Source organism: Paramormyrops kingsleyae, chromosome 9, assembly GCF_048594095.1.
Source record: "Paramormyrops kingsleyae isolate MSU_618 chromosome 9, PKINGS_0.4, whole genome shotgun sequence".
Classification (NCBI taxonomy): domain Eukaryota; kingdom Metazoa; phylum Chordata; class Actinopteri; order Osteoglossiformes; family Mormyridae; genus Paramormyrops; species Paramormyrops kingsleyae.
The window spans coordinates 18,464,516-18,475,866 of NC_132805.1; the positions used below are offsets into that span (position 1 = coordinate 18,464,516).

Genomic DNA, 11,351 nt, shown 5'->3' on the forward strand with positions numbered 1-11,351 from the left:
AATGCCACGTAGAATTAAGGCAGTTCTGAAGGTGATAGGGGGTCAAACACCGTATTAGTATAGTGTTCCTAATAATCCTTTAGGTGAGTGTATATACACACAGGTATAAAATGGCATCTTTCATTAAACAAGACATAAGAATATACATTTCAAAATCACAAAGTCATAACTTGCTTTTAAAACTTAAAAAAATAGCTGCTGTTTGAAATATAAAGACGTGAGGGCTGAGTGAACATATGAAGCCTCGTATAGCTCTCAACTCTACTGTTCTGAAAAAATAAGACTGTATTATTATTCAACCTTAACATAAACTCTTTTGTTCTTTGAATTACATCATACATTTTCTCTTTAATGCTGTTATTCTATTTTTTACGTAGAATTTAACCCCAGTCCATGTTCTGCTTTTAAGAGCTTCAGGTTCTGCACTGAGACACTGGAGACACTTTTTCTTTTGACATATGAAGTTCATCATATGTCTCTCCACAACTTTTACTTCCTCAACATTCCATGTTCGCTTGGATGATGCCTTGCCGCCACCACAACCAACATCCACATCTTCACTGTGAGACAGAGTAGAGTCAACAGACAAATTCTGTACATCACCAAACCTATGATCTTCAGGCAGACCATCATTCTGTTTGTCAGGTTCCTCTTCCTCAGAACTAGATGAGTCATCAATGGTTTTTGGGTCGATTTTTTCTTTGGGAAACAGGAAAATATTATCTGATGAATATTTTAAATTATAATCACAAACATTTCAGAAATGTATTAATAAACCTTTTAATTTAAACAGATTTCTGAATATACTTATTTAAAGATACATTTAATAACAGAAAAATATTATCTGATGAATATTTCTAATTATAAACACAAACATTTAATAAGCTTTTCTAAATAAATCTAAGTTTAAAAAGATTTACTGTATGACTATACAGTCATTTAAAGATACATTTAACAATACTAGCATACCATCTAGGTTGATTTCAATTTCATCCAATTTTTTCCCTTTGAAATCCGAAAGAGTTCCTTTTTCCATTGCCATTAACACTTTGCTCATTTTTGCCAGCTGAAGTGTTCCTTCAGGCAAGCGGTAATATTCCCAATGGACACGGATGTCATGGCCCAAAAAGTCAGCCAATTGGTCTGCTTCATTTTCTTCAAGATTTAAAACTTTGGACATCGTGGCAATGTGTTTGCGAAGTTTAGTGGATGACAATGCTTCCGGTTGTTTAGCACCGCATTCTTTGGCAAACTGCTGTATGCAGTCCCTGCCACGGTATGCAGAAAGTGCCCCCGGTCGAGCAAACAAAAAAGGGTTTTCTGTTGGAACACCACATTAGAGAGAGATAGAATACCGCTTATGTCAAAATGACAGGTTGGGTCAAAGGTCACAAAGGTCAAATAAATCAAAAAGTGACAGGCGGGGGCTGCCGGGTGACGTCATGAGGTAGTGGGAGGGGGGGCTATTTTTTTTTGGCTGTGAGCCAGTTGAGCGTTGGGATAGGGGTTTATTTGTATATAGTTTATTATAATTATTATAATTTAATTATGTATTATAATTTAATTATTTATTATAATGTAATTATTATTATTTTAATTTGAGTAGAGTGCTTATGAGTGTGTTGTTTTGTCTGCATCCAGCGGGTGCCGAGCAGTGGGTCAAAGGTCACAAAGGTCAAATAAATCAAAAAGTGACAGGCGGGGGCTGCCGGGTGACGTCATGAGGTAGTGGGAGGGGGGGCTATTTTTTTTGGCTGTGAGCCAGTTGAGCGTTGGGATAGGGGTTTATTTGTATATAGTTTATTATAATTATTATAATTTAATTATGTATTATAATTTAATTATTTATTATTATTTAAGTATTATTTTATATTGAGTAGAGTGCTTATGAGTGTGGTGTTTTGTCTGCATCCACCGGGTGCCGAGCAGGGGGACTGAGCAGGGGGGTTGTTGTGTTAAGGTCCCAAACACTGGGTCTGAGTGGGGGTGGGTTACCTGATGGAGTGTGAGCGTACGCTGTACCACCGTGGTAAGGTCCGTGGCTTTGGAGAATCTGTAGAAAAGGGCTCTGAGAGAGCGATGCTGTGTCTGGTGCGGTACCGTGGTAAGGTCCCGTGGCTTTGGATAATCCGCAAAGGACTCGGAGAGAGCGATGCCGGAGAGCTGAGAGTTGTGCTGCGCGAGACTGAAAGAAATCCTGTGAGAATGAACAAGTTGGAGCTAAGAATGAGAGGAGGAGCTGGGTCTGACGTCCAGTAAAAAAACGCTTAGCAGTAGTTTGACCATCTGTATGTGTGTGTGTGTGTGTGAAAGCCGACACCCCCCTGCAGCAGTAGCAGTTTGGCCTTGTGTTTTTCCTCATGCAACCTATGTACATCCCGATAGGTCAAATCCCGGTCAAACTGTAATTTGGGGCACAGATCAAGTTTGACACTTTGTATTTCAGTAAATTTTGTTAAAGTTTTGTCTTTTCCCCCCGTCTCCCCGCCACACATCAAGTTTGACATTTTGTATTCCAGTAAATTTTGTCTTTTCCCCCCGACTCGCCCCATACCGTCTGCGCAGTTAAAACGTACATCGAAATAGACAACAGATAAAACTTGACAGGACGTATATTTCTCCTTAAAGAATCCTAAAAAGTAACCAACCACAGAAATTTTTAGTATGCGGGTTTCACTCCTTTGGTAAAGAGACACAAGTACCCCCACCCAGTATCATCATCATGGCCTTACCATGCGTGCCACGCCCCCCACCATCAGGCTGTGGAGAATATAGGGAGCTTTGCGCTGTAGGGCCAACACTGATTTTTTAAGAAACACAGACATGTCTGGCACTATGGAAATGAACGATTCAGCCTCACCACCACCTAAGACTCAGCAGGAGCAGGAGGAGGCTGTTATGCGGCCTCCGGGGGCTCCCAAGAAGAAGACTCCTACGAGGCGTAGACGGGTACTTTTGATGCAGCCGTCTGGAGACCTGAGAGGTACCTGGGAGCTGCCCAACGGGGATAAATTGGTCTGCCTCTTTGACAATGTTGCGGAGGAACTACGCATCTTTCAGGTCACCGGAGATGCCGCAGACCCGGGGAAAGATGACCCGCATCTGGCATGTTTTTCTGAAATGGAATGGGGAAACTTGAAGACTGTTGTTATCCCGTTGATGAAGGAGAGCACCGACCCCGACTTTGAGACAGAGACTGCTAGAATGGAGATGCACTATAGAGATGCTGACACTGGTAAACAACGGAGCACCTTTATGAAGTGGGATGCGACCGGGGAGCTGGACAAGAGAATGCTGAATATATGGCAGCTGCCTAAATGCGACTGTTGTGGAATGAGAATTCCGTTCATGATTTGGATGCGGCTGATTGAAGAAAAGAGCGATTACTTCCAAGCGCTGTTCAAGGAGAGTCGGATACAGTAAGGAGATGCAAAAACCTACGCCCTAAGGATCACCCCCCTCCCCTCACCCTCCGCCTGTATATAACTGGACGCCTTTACAACCCCCTTTCACAAACATCATCATCATCATCATGGCAGCAGCAGCAGCAAATTACAGCGACAAAGTGTTCTCCGACGACGACGAAAGCAGCGGGGAGAATGAGGCCTTTTCACCCCCTTCACCAGCAGCATCACAGGCCTCTGATGCCGGAGAGCTCCCTCCGACCCCTCCACCGACACCGGCCTCTGTTCCTGGAGAGGTCCCTCCGACCCCCTGCACGCTTCGCTCCAGACCGGCTTTGTGCATAGGGATGCTCAGCTGCATAAAAGCCATGATAGTGGGGCTTTTAGCCTCAGTCATCAGGAAGCATCAGCAGAAAAACTGCTACGGCTGCGAGGTGGATCATCCCAGTCAAAGACAGCACCCTTGCCTGTTTCCCGCTGGCAGGAATTACTTTTACATTCACTTTGACTCTGTGCTGAGTGACCTGTGGACCAGCCGGCTGACACCCGCCTTGATCCACGTTCTGACGACCCTGGGCATCCGAGCTTCCATCGGCAGGTTGGAGGGGGCCGTGGAAGCTATCCTGTATGATCTACGCGAGGCCCGCGACGGAATGCTGGAAATCACTCGCCTGGAACAGGATCTGTTTGAACAGACCCCCGCGCTTAAGCAGATCCTGGAAGAAGAGTTTCTGAGTCGTTGGGAGGCCCAAGACTAAAACAAAACGCAATTTGTAATGGGGAACGGTATCGGCAGCGTTTTACGGGGGTTTATGTTAAATGTTTTTTTAGAAAAAGTTAGCCCACTGTTGTTGCATGCTATCGATAAAAAGAAAAGCGATTGTCGGGATGATTATACTTGTTGCTGCTTTCATAGACTGATATTTGAGATTGCTCAAGTCGGAGAACATTATCAGCGGGGAATAGTTTTACTTACTCAGCCGATGGCAGAGAGAGAAGGACAATCGTCAGAAAGTCTCATACACGCGTGTCTATCTTGTATTCCCGACGATGAATTTGACTGTAATCACATTTTTATATTTTATGCTTTAATCGTAGATGTAGTTGCCTTTAAATTTCATAATAAGCAGCCTTTCGATGTTAATCAGATGCTTTCTACTCTGCATACATGCATCGCTGAAAAGGCCTCTATACGGACCTTACTGCATGTGACATCGCTAATCTACCTCAACAACTGTCACGGCTGTAACTACCTGTAATTGTGTACCCTTGTAATAATGTTTTTAAACTATATCTACCTCAACAACTGTCACGGCTGTAACTAATTGTATGCCCTTGTAATAACGTTTTTAAAACTATATCTTTCACTAAATGTGTACCCTTGTAATAGCGTTTTTAAAACTATATCTTTCACAAAGAAAATGTATACCAGCATTTTGAAAATGTATCTTTCACTAAAATGTATGCCCTTGCAATAAAATTGAGTTGAACAACATTGCAATAGTCTTTGTATATACATGTTTGGCAGGGTGGCCGAGTGGTTTAAGGCGTTGGACTTAAGATCCAATGGACGTATGTCCGCGTGGGTTCGAATCCCGCCCCAGCTAAAACTCTTTTCTAAACTCTACACACAATTTCATTAATGTGTTCACTCACCCCCCCTCCCCAGACAGCTATAAAACGCCGCATCCCTGCTCTCACCCCCCCACACTCTCGCTGTGTGAAAAGCATGTCTGTTGCCAAGACTACAGCTCGTGTCTTGAGCCGCTCGTACTATGACCCCAGCCAGCCGGGGTCATACGGGGGTGTCTCCAGACTGCAGAGAGCTGTGGAGGATGATACTGGGAAAAAAGTGGCTACCGATGATATCAGAGAGTGGCTGTCTACGCAAGACAGTTATACTTTACATAAGCCGGCTAAAAAGAATTTCCCCAGGAACAGAGTGTTTGTACCGAGAGCCATGTATCAGTGGCAGGCCGATTTATGCGACATGCAAGGGCTGGCCACGTACAACGACGGGTTAAAATACCTCCTTACGGTGATTGATGTTTTTTCTAAAAAGGCCTACGCGCGTGCCATAAGAAACAAGACGGGGGTGGCCGTAACGGAGGCCTTTGATGCTATTTTAACTGAGGGGGGTGTGCCCCTCAAGTTACAGACGGATGCCGGTAAGGAGTTTTTAAATGGGACTTTTCAGAAACTTTTAAAAAGTCATAAAATCACCCATTTCACCACGGGTAGTGAACTTAAAGCTTCAGTCGTAGAGAGATTTAACCAAACGTTAAAAGAGAGGATGTACAGGTACTTTACGGCTAAAAACACTCGACGATACGTGGATGTGTTGGACGATCTAATAAAGGGGTACAACCAGTCATTTCACAGCGCTATTAAAATGAAACCTTTCGAGGTCACGACCGATAATGCTCATCTAGTATTTGATAATCTATACGGTCCTCTGAAGAAGAAAAGCAGACGGCCACGTTTTAAGTTTAACATAGGGGACACTGTGAGAGTCTCCAAGCACAGTCAGATATTTGACAAAAAGTACGAGCAGACATTTACTGACGAGTACTTTGTCATATGCGAACGTGTACCCAGATCCCCGCCGGTGTATAAATTGAGGGACGTGCGCGGTGAAATACTCAAGGGGACATTCTATGAAGCTGAGCTGCAGAAAGTCAAAATATCTCCGAAACGCGCGTTCAAGGTCGAGAAGGTTATAGGCTCAAAGACCGACGAAAAGGGGAAAAAGTGGATTTTAGTACGCTGGCAGGGTTGGCCCTCGAGGTTTGATTCGTGGATACCACGGTCGGACTTGATACGGATTTAATTTTTAAAAGAAAAAGGGAAAAAAATGGAGGATCGCCCCTCTTTTTACCTCACGCTACCGTCAAACTCTTGTCTCTCCATCTTCCCCGATAACCAGAGTTCGGATTACACCGTGATGCTCTCGCGACCTATAGAGCTACGGGGGCCTTACGAAGTAGGACTGGCTGAAATCATGTATTGTTACACGTGGCGTAATATTACACACCCCGAAAATACTTTTGAATTGCGGGATACGGAGGTGCAGGCAAGAAGAGACGCCGATCCTCTAGTGGATTTGCCTTACCTGTACCCTCGGAAAATTAAAGTCGGATATTATGAATCCGTTTCACAGATTGTGTCAGAAATCAACGCTTCGTTAAAAAAGTTAGGTACGGAAGTTTTCTTTGCATACAACGAGATTACGCGAAGGGTTAATATAACCGGAAATCAGAAATACAAGATCAAATTTAAACCTACTTTGGCCTACATGCTGGGCTTTGAGCCCGGTGCCTGGTATAACGTAGGAGGTACCATGCCAACCTCACCCTACCCGTCCGACATTCACGCGGGATTCTATAATTTGTACGTCTACTGTAACATTGTGGATCCGCAGCACGTGGGGGAATTTGTAGTGCCGCTCCTGAGAACCGTTAAAATAGACGGTGGGTTCGGCGACGTAGTCACTTTGCCGTTCCACAAGCTGCACTACGTACCGGTGAACAAGCAGAGCCTCCAGAATTTGCATATTGAGATAAAGAACGATCAGAATACTCTGATTAATTTCTCCTACGGAAAAACGATCATCAAGCTGCACTTTCGCCCAGTGCCAAAGATCCCCGTTTAAAAAAAAAAAAGAGAGAAAGCTGAGGGGGGTGGGAGAGCATGGCGTACCACAATTCGCAGAGATTTATTCAGTATTACACCAGTCAGGCGGGACATGGGCTCCCCGGTTTTGCGGGGAGCCCCGTGATGTACGGGCGTGGGTTGGGCTCCATGCTCAGTAGGGCTTTTAGATTCGTTTTACCCTTTCTTAAGCGTGGAGTTGATTTAGCGAAACCTCATTTGAAATCGGCGGCCAAAGGAATAGCTTCGGATCTCGCCAGCTCTGTAATCAGCGGCCGTTTTACAAACACCGGTGACCCCAAGCAGGAAGGCTCTGGTCTGCTGTTGCTATCTCAGAGGGGTAGGAAGAGAGCCCCAGCGCCTTTACCCAGGCAGCACGGTCATAAAAAACCTCGCAGCGGCAGAGCTGTCAGGATTCCCAAGTCTCGACCTTCAAAGAGAAACAGGAAACCCCCCGGGGACATATTTTAAGAGCATAAGGAAGAATGGCTCTAGCTCACCGCCTCTCGGCCGAATGCACCAAATCTGAGCTGGACCTGTTTGCGGCCCCTATGACGCAATTATCCATAGATCAGACCAATTATGTAGAAATCAACCCATTAAATTCCATTACCGATCAGGATGTTTTGGATTTCCTAATACCGGGGTCGGGCAATTTCTATCTGGACCTCAACTCTACACTGCTATATCTAAGGCTCAAGATCGTTAGGGCGGACGGCGCCCCCCTGGTTGACGCTGACCCCTGCGGTATTATACAGTACCCACTAAACTGTATATTCTCTCAGCTGGACGTGAGTCTGAACGACGTCCTGATCAGTTCCTCATCGGCCACGCACCCCTATAGGTCATTCATAGAGACCCTGCTCAATTTTTCTACGGATACGCTAGAGAGTCAGTTTTCGGCAGGGCTCTGGTACAAAGACGGCGGAGCCGACTTGAATAGCGTGGACATCACCCCCCAGGGCCCTAACGTGGGGTTGCAGAAGCGAGCTGCCTTCTGTAGAAACTCTCGGGAATTCTCTCTGATAGGCCCTGTACACGCTGATATTTTTTTCAGCGAACGAATGCTGTTAAACAATGTGGATATACGCTTAAAGTTTGTAAAGGCTAAAAGCGATTTTAGTCTCATGTGTAGAAATGACGCCGATTATGAGCTGAAAATACTGAGGGCCAGCCTGTTTGTGAAAAAAGTGGACGTCTCCCCGGCGGTGTCACTGGGTCACTCGGCCGCTCTCATGAAAGCAAACGCCCTGTACCCTATAAGCAGGGTAGTCGTTAAAAATTACACGCTGCCCGCGCAGTCGCGGGTCTGCCCGCAGGACAATCTTTTCCTGGGCAACTTACCGCGCTACATCGTTTTGGGGATCGTGGACCACGCCGCGTTCGTGGGCACGCGAAACAGAAACCCATTCAGGTTTCAGCATTGTGACCTGGAATTTCTGAGTCTCTCTGTAAACGGTCGACACATACCCAGCAAACCGTTCCAGCCCGATTTTAACGCGAGGCAGTCGGTCAGAGAGTTTTACAACCTTTTCCTGGCTACAAACAGGCATTTAAGGGATTCGGCGCTATGCATTAACCGTGAGGATTTTGAAAACGGATACTCGCTATTTGCTCTCAATCTCTCCCGAGACGACGAGCTGGACGGAGGTGCCCTGTCACCCGTCATCAGCGGCACGTGCCGTCTGGATTTAAGGTTCAGAGCCCCGCTACCTCGAACAATGAGTCTCATCGTCTACGCCTGCTTCGACACCGTGATTGAAATAAACTCCAAGAGACAGGTTTTGGTGGACTTTTAATCATGAACACTCACCAGCTGGAATGCCTTTTACAACCCCTGCTGGGGGATGCTTTTGGAGGTGTGTGGGCTAGCGATTTATTACCCACCAGCGTACAGACGAGGCCCACTTTTCTGGTCGCAAACACGCACGACAGCAATAGAGAGGGTGAACACTGGATCGGGATAATTTTGGAGCCCCAAGAGGGGAAAGCCTCCTTCTTTGATTCTTACGGTTATCCCCCCGATTCCCCTTACTATCCTAAAAGTTTTATGCGCTTCTTGGGGAGGCACGCTAGCGAAATAAGGTATAATACGCGTCAAGTTCAACACGACTTTTCCTCCACGTGCGGGGCCCACGTCTCCTTTTTCCTCTACCACCGCTTCAAGGGACTTTCATTTCAAGAGACTATGATGCTGTACTCTGATGACTTGAGGAAAAACGACGCTCTAGTGTCCAAGTTTATCAAGAAATATTCAAACTGTATTAGCCGTGTTAATGCCGATAAACTTTCAAAGCCGCAAAATGTATGTTCCTTAAAACTATTTAAAGATTGTTATAGTTGTTAGATTATTGTAGAGAAAAATAAAAAAAAAAAACACCGTGACACCATTTATTCAATAAAATCAACATTTTATTAACCATCTTTTTTCGTTGTTACAGGCGTCTTTTTTTCCCCCACACGCATAAAACACTTAATCGCTGTAATCTATCCACGGAGAATAAGGGGTACCCTTTAAAGGCCATAAACGATATTCAGGGGAGGAATCACGCGGTGTGTGAGGGGTACCCACAAGCGGAGAGTCGTCCGTACTAAATTTTGCACGTCTCTTGCGCTTCTTTTTCGCAGGAGGGGGCGAGGAGGGTGGCGGAGGTCCCCTCGCCGTGGCGTTTCCAGCGCCGTAATCTTTAAGATGGCTTAGGGCTTTCCTAGCTTGAATGTTACCGACGGTCGTGAGGGGGATGTTTAATTCGGATATTACGTTTAAAAAGGGTTCCCAGCCTTTAGGATATCCGACGGCCTGGGATTTCGGCTGGGATAAAGTTTTCATCAAATCCAAAATATGGGAACCTTTAATGGGACTATCTCTGATGATGAGTTCACCCGACTGGGTCCAACGTACTGCCCCGTCGGAATCGAGCAGTTTCTGCATGATGTACCCCACGTTCTTTCTAGCCCTGGGCGCCACTTGCTGGACAACTTCCTGTACAGATTTGTCCCTAGTCGCGCCGCCGGGCTGTCTCTCCTCCTCCTCCTCCTCCCCCGGCACATCTCTCTTTTCCTCATCCGTTTTTTCTTTCCGCTCGGTAAGGATAATTTCTCGCCCCTGATTTTCCTCTTTTCGGACTAAATTCAGATACCTCTGTAGCAATTGGTTGTATCTCTTTACTTTTTCGTGCGAGTTCATACCCGGCTGATTTAATAAACCGTGCATCTGGGTTTCAAGTTCACCCAGGGCCGATTCCCCGATGGTGGTGGTATGCGGGGTCGCCCTCTGGGTCAGCATACGGAGTTGTTGGGGGCTCAACAGGAACATTTTTTTTACCTCGCTCATGCCGGTGGTGGAAAAAACAAACACACAAAAGCTAGTTAGCCGTCTTACTGGTGAACAGGCTTGTGATGAATGGCAGAGCCACTGACAGCAGCGGTAACAAAAATCCTCCTTTCTGAAGCACGGCCTTGCGTTTCCTCGCGACGCTGTTTTTCTTACAGGCGAAAAGCTTAATCAGCCTTTTCTGCTTCTTAAGCTTGTTAAATTGAGCTACGGATAAAGGTATACGGCCTCTTATAAGATTGAGACAGATTTCGGAGAGAGCCAAAATTATGTTATTAGATGGGTCCGAAAGAATCTTTTTACGTTTCACCCCCCTCATCCTCTGTAAAACTTTAAGGGTCGGCAGTTGTTTCCTGAGATGCTCGGACATGGCTCCGTAATGTTAAATCAATCAATCAATGGCTCGCTGGTAGAAAGAGGACGGGAAGCGTCCCCGGTAATAAACCGGTCCTGAGTCGGAACTCTTCTGGGCACGTGGCTCTTAAATCGACCAATAAATACCCGTGCGCGGGTCGAGTGGCCTCTTCATAGGCATCTAGAAAAAACTTTTTCTGCCAAGGAAACATTTGCTGAGCTAAAACTTTGATTTGCATTCTGTCCCGCACATTCTTAAACAGACAATAATAAGTAGTATTTAGGCCTATAGTCCTACTGTACTTGCCCTGGTGAAATACGTTCTGCACTAGGTATATGACCGAGATTTGACGGTGATGTCTGAATCTCGTGAACGCTTCTGCCACGAGTTTATTTTCGGACGCGCTGTCCATCAAATCATCGATGATTATCAAGGAGCCGGAGGGGAAACGCTCCTCATCTTCCCAGCTTTTAGGCAGCCCTTGTATAAATTCAATTTCGCTGATCCGATCACGCAATTCATCATAAAGCGGCTGATGGGAAGCGTAACACCACACAATTTTTTTAACGGGTCCCCCTATGAAACAGTGACTCTGATTTAACAGCAA

At 45.7% G+C, this 11,351-nt stretch overlaps 1 non-coding gene across 1 annotated transcript; it reads left to right on the forward strand.

Moving 5' to 3' along the window:
- Window positions 1–4,927: 4,927 nt before the first annotated feature.
- trnal-uaa (transfer RNA leucine (anticodon UAA)) lies at window positions 4,928–5,011 on the forward strand. Its single transcript has one exon. It is a non-coding gene; the product is annotated as a tRNA-Leu (tRNA).
- The last annotated feature ends 6,340 nt before the right edge of the window (window positions 5,012–11,351 follow it).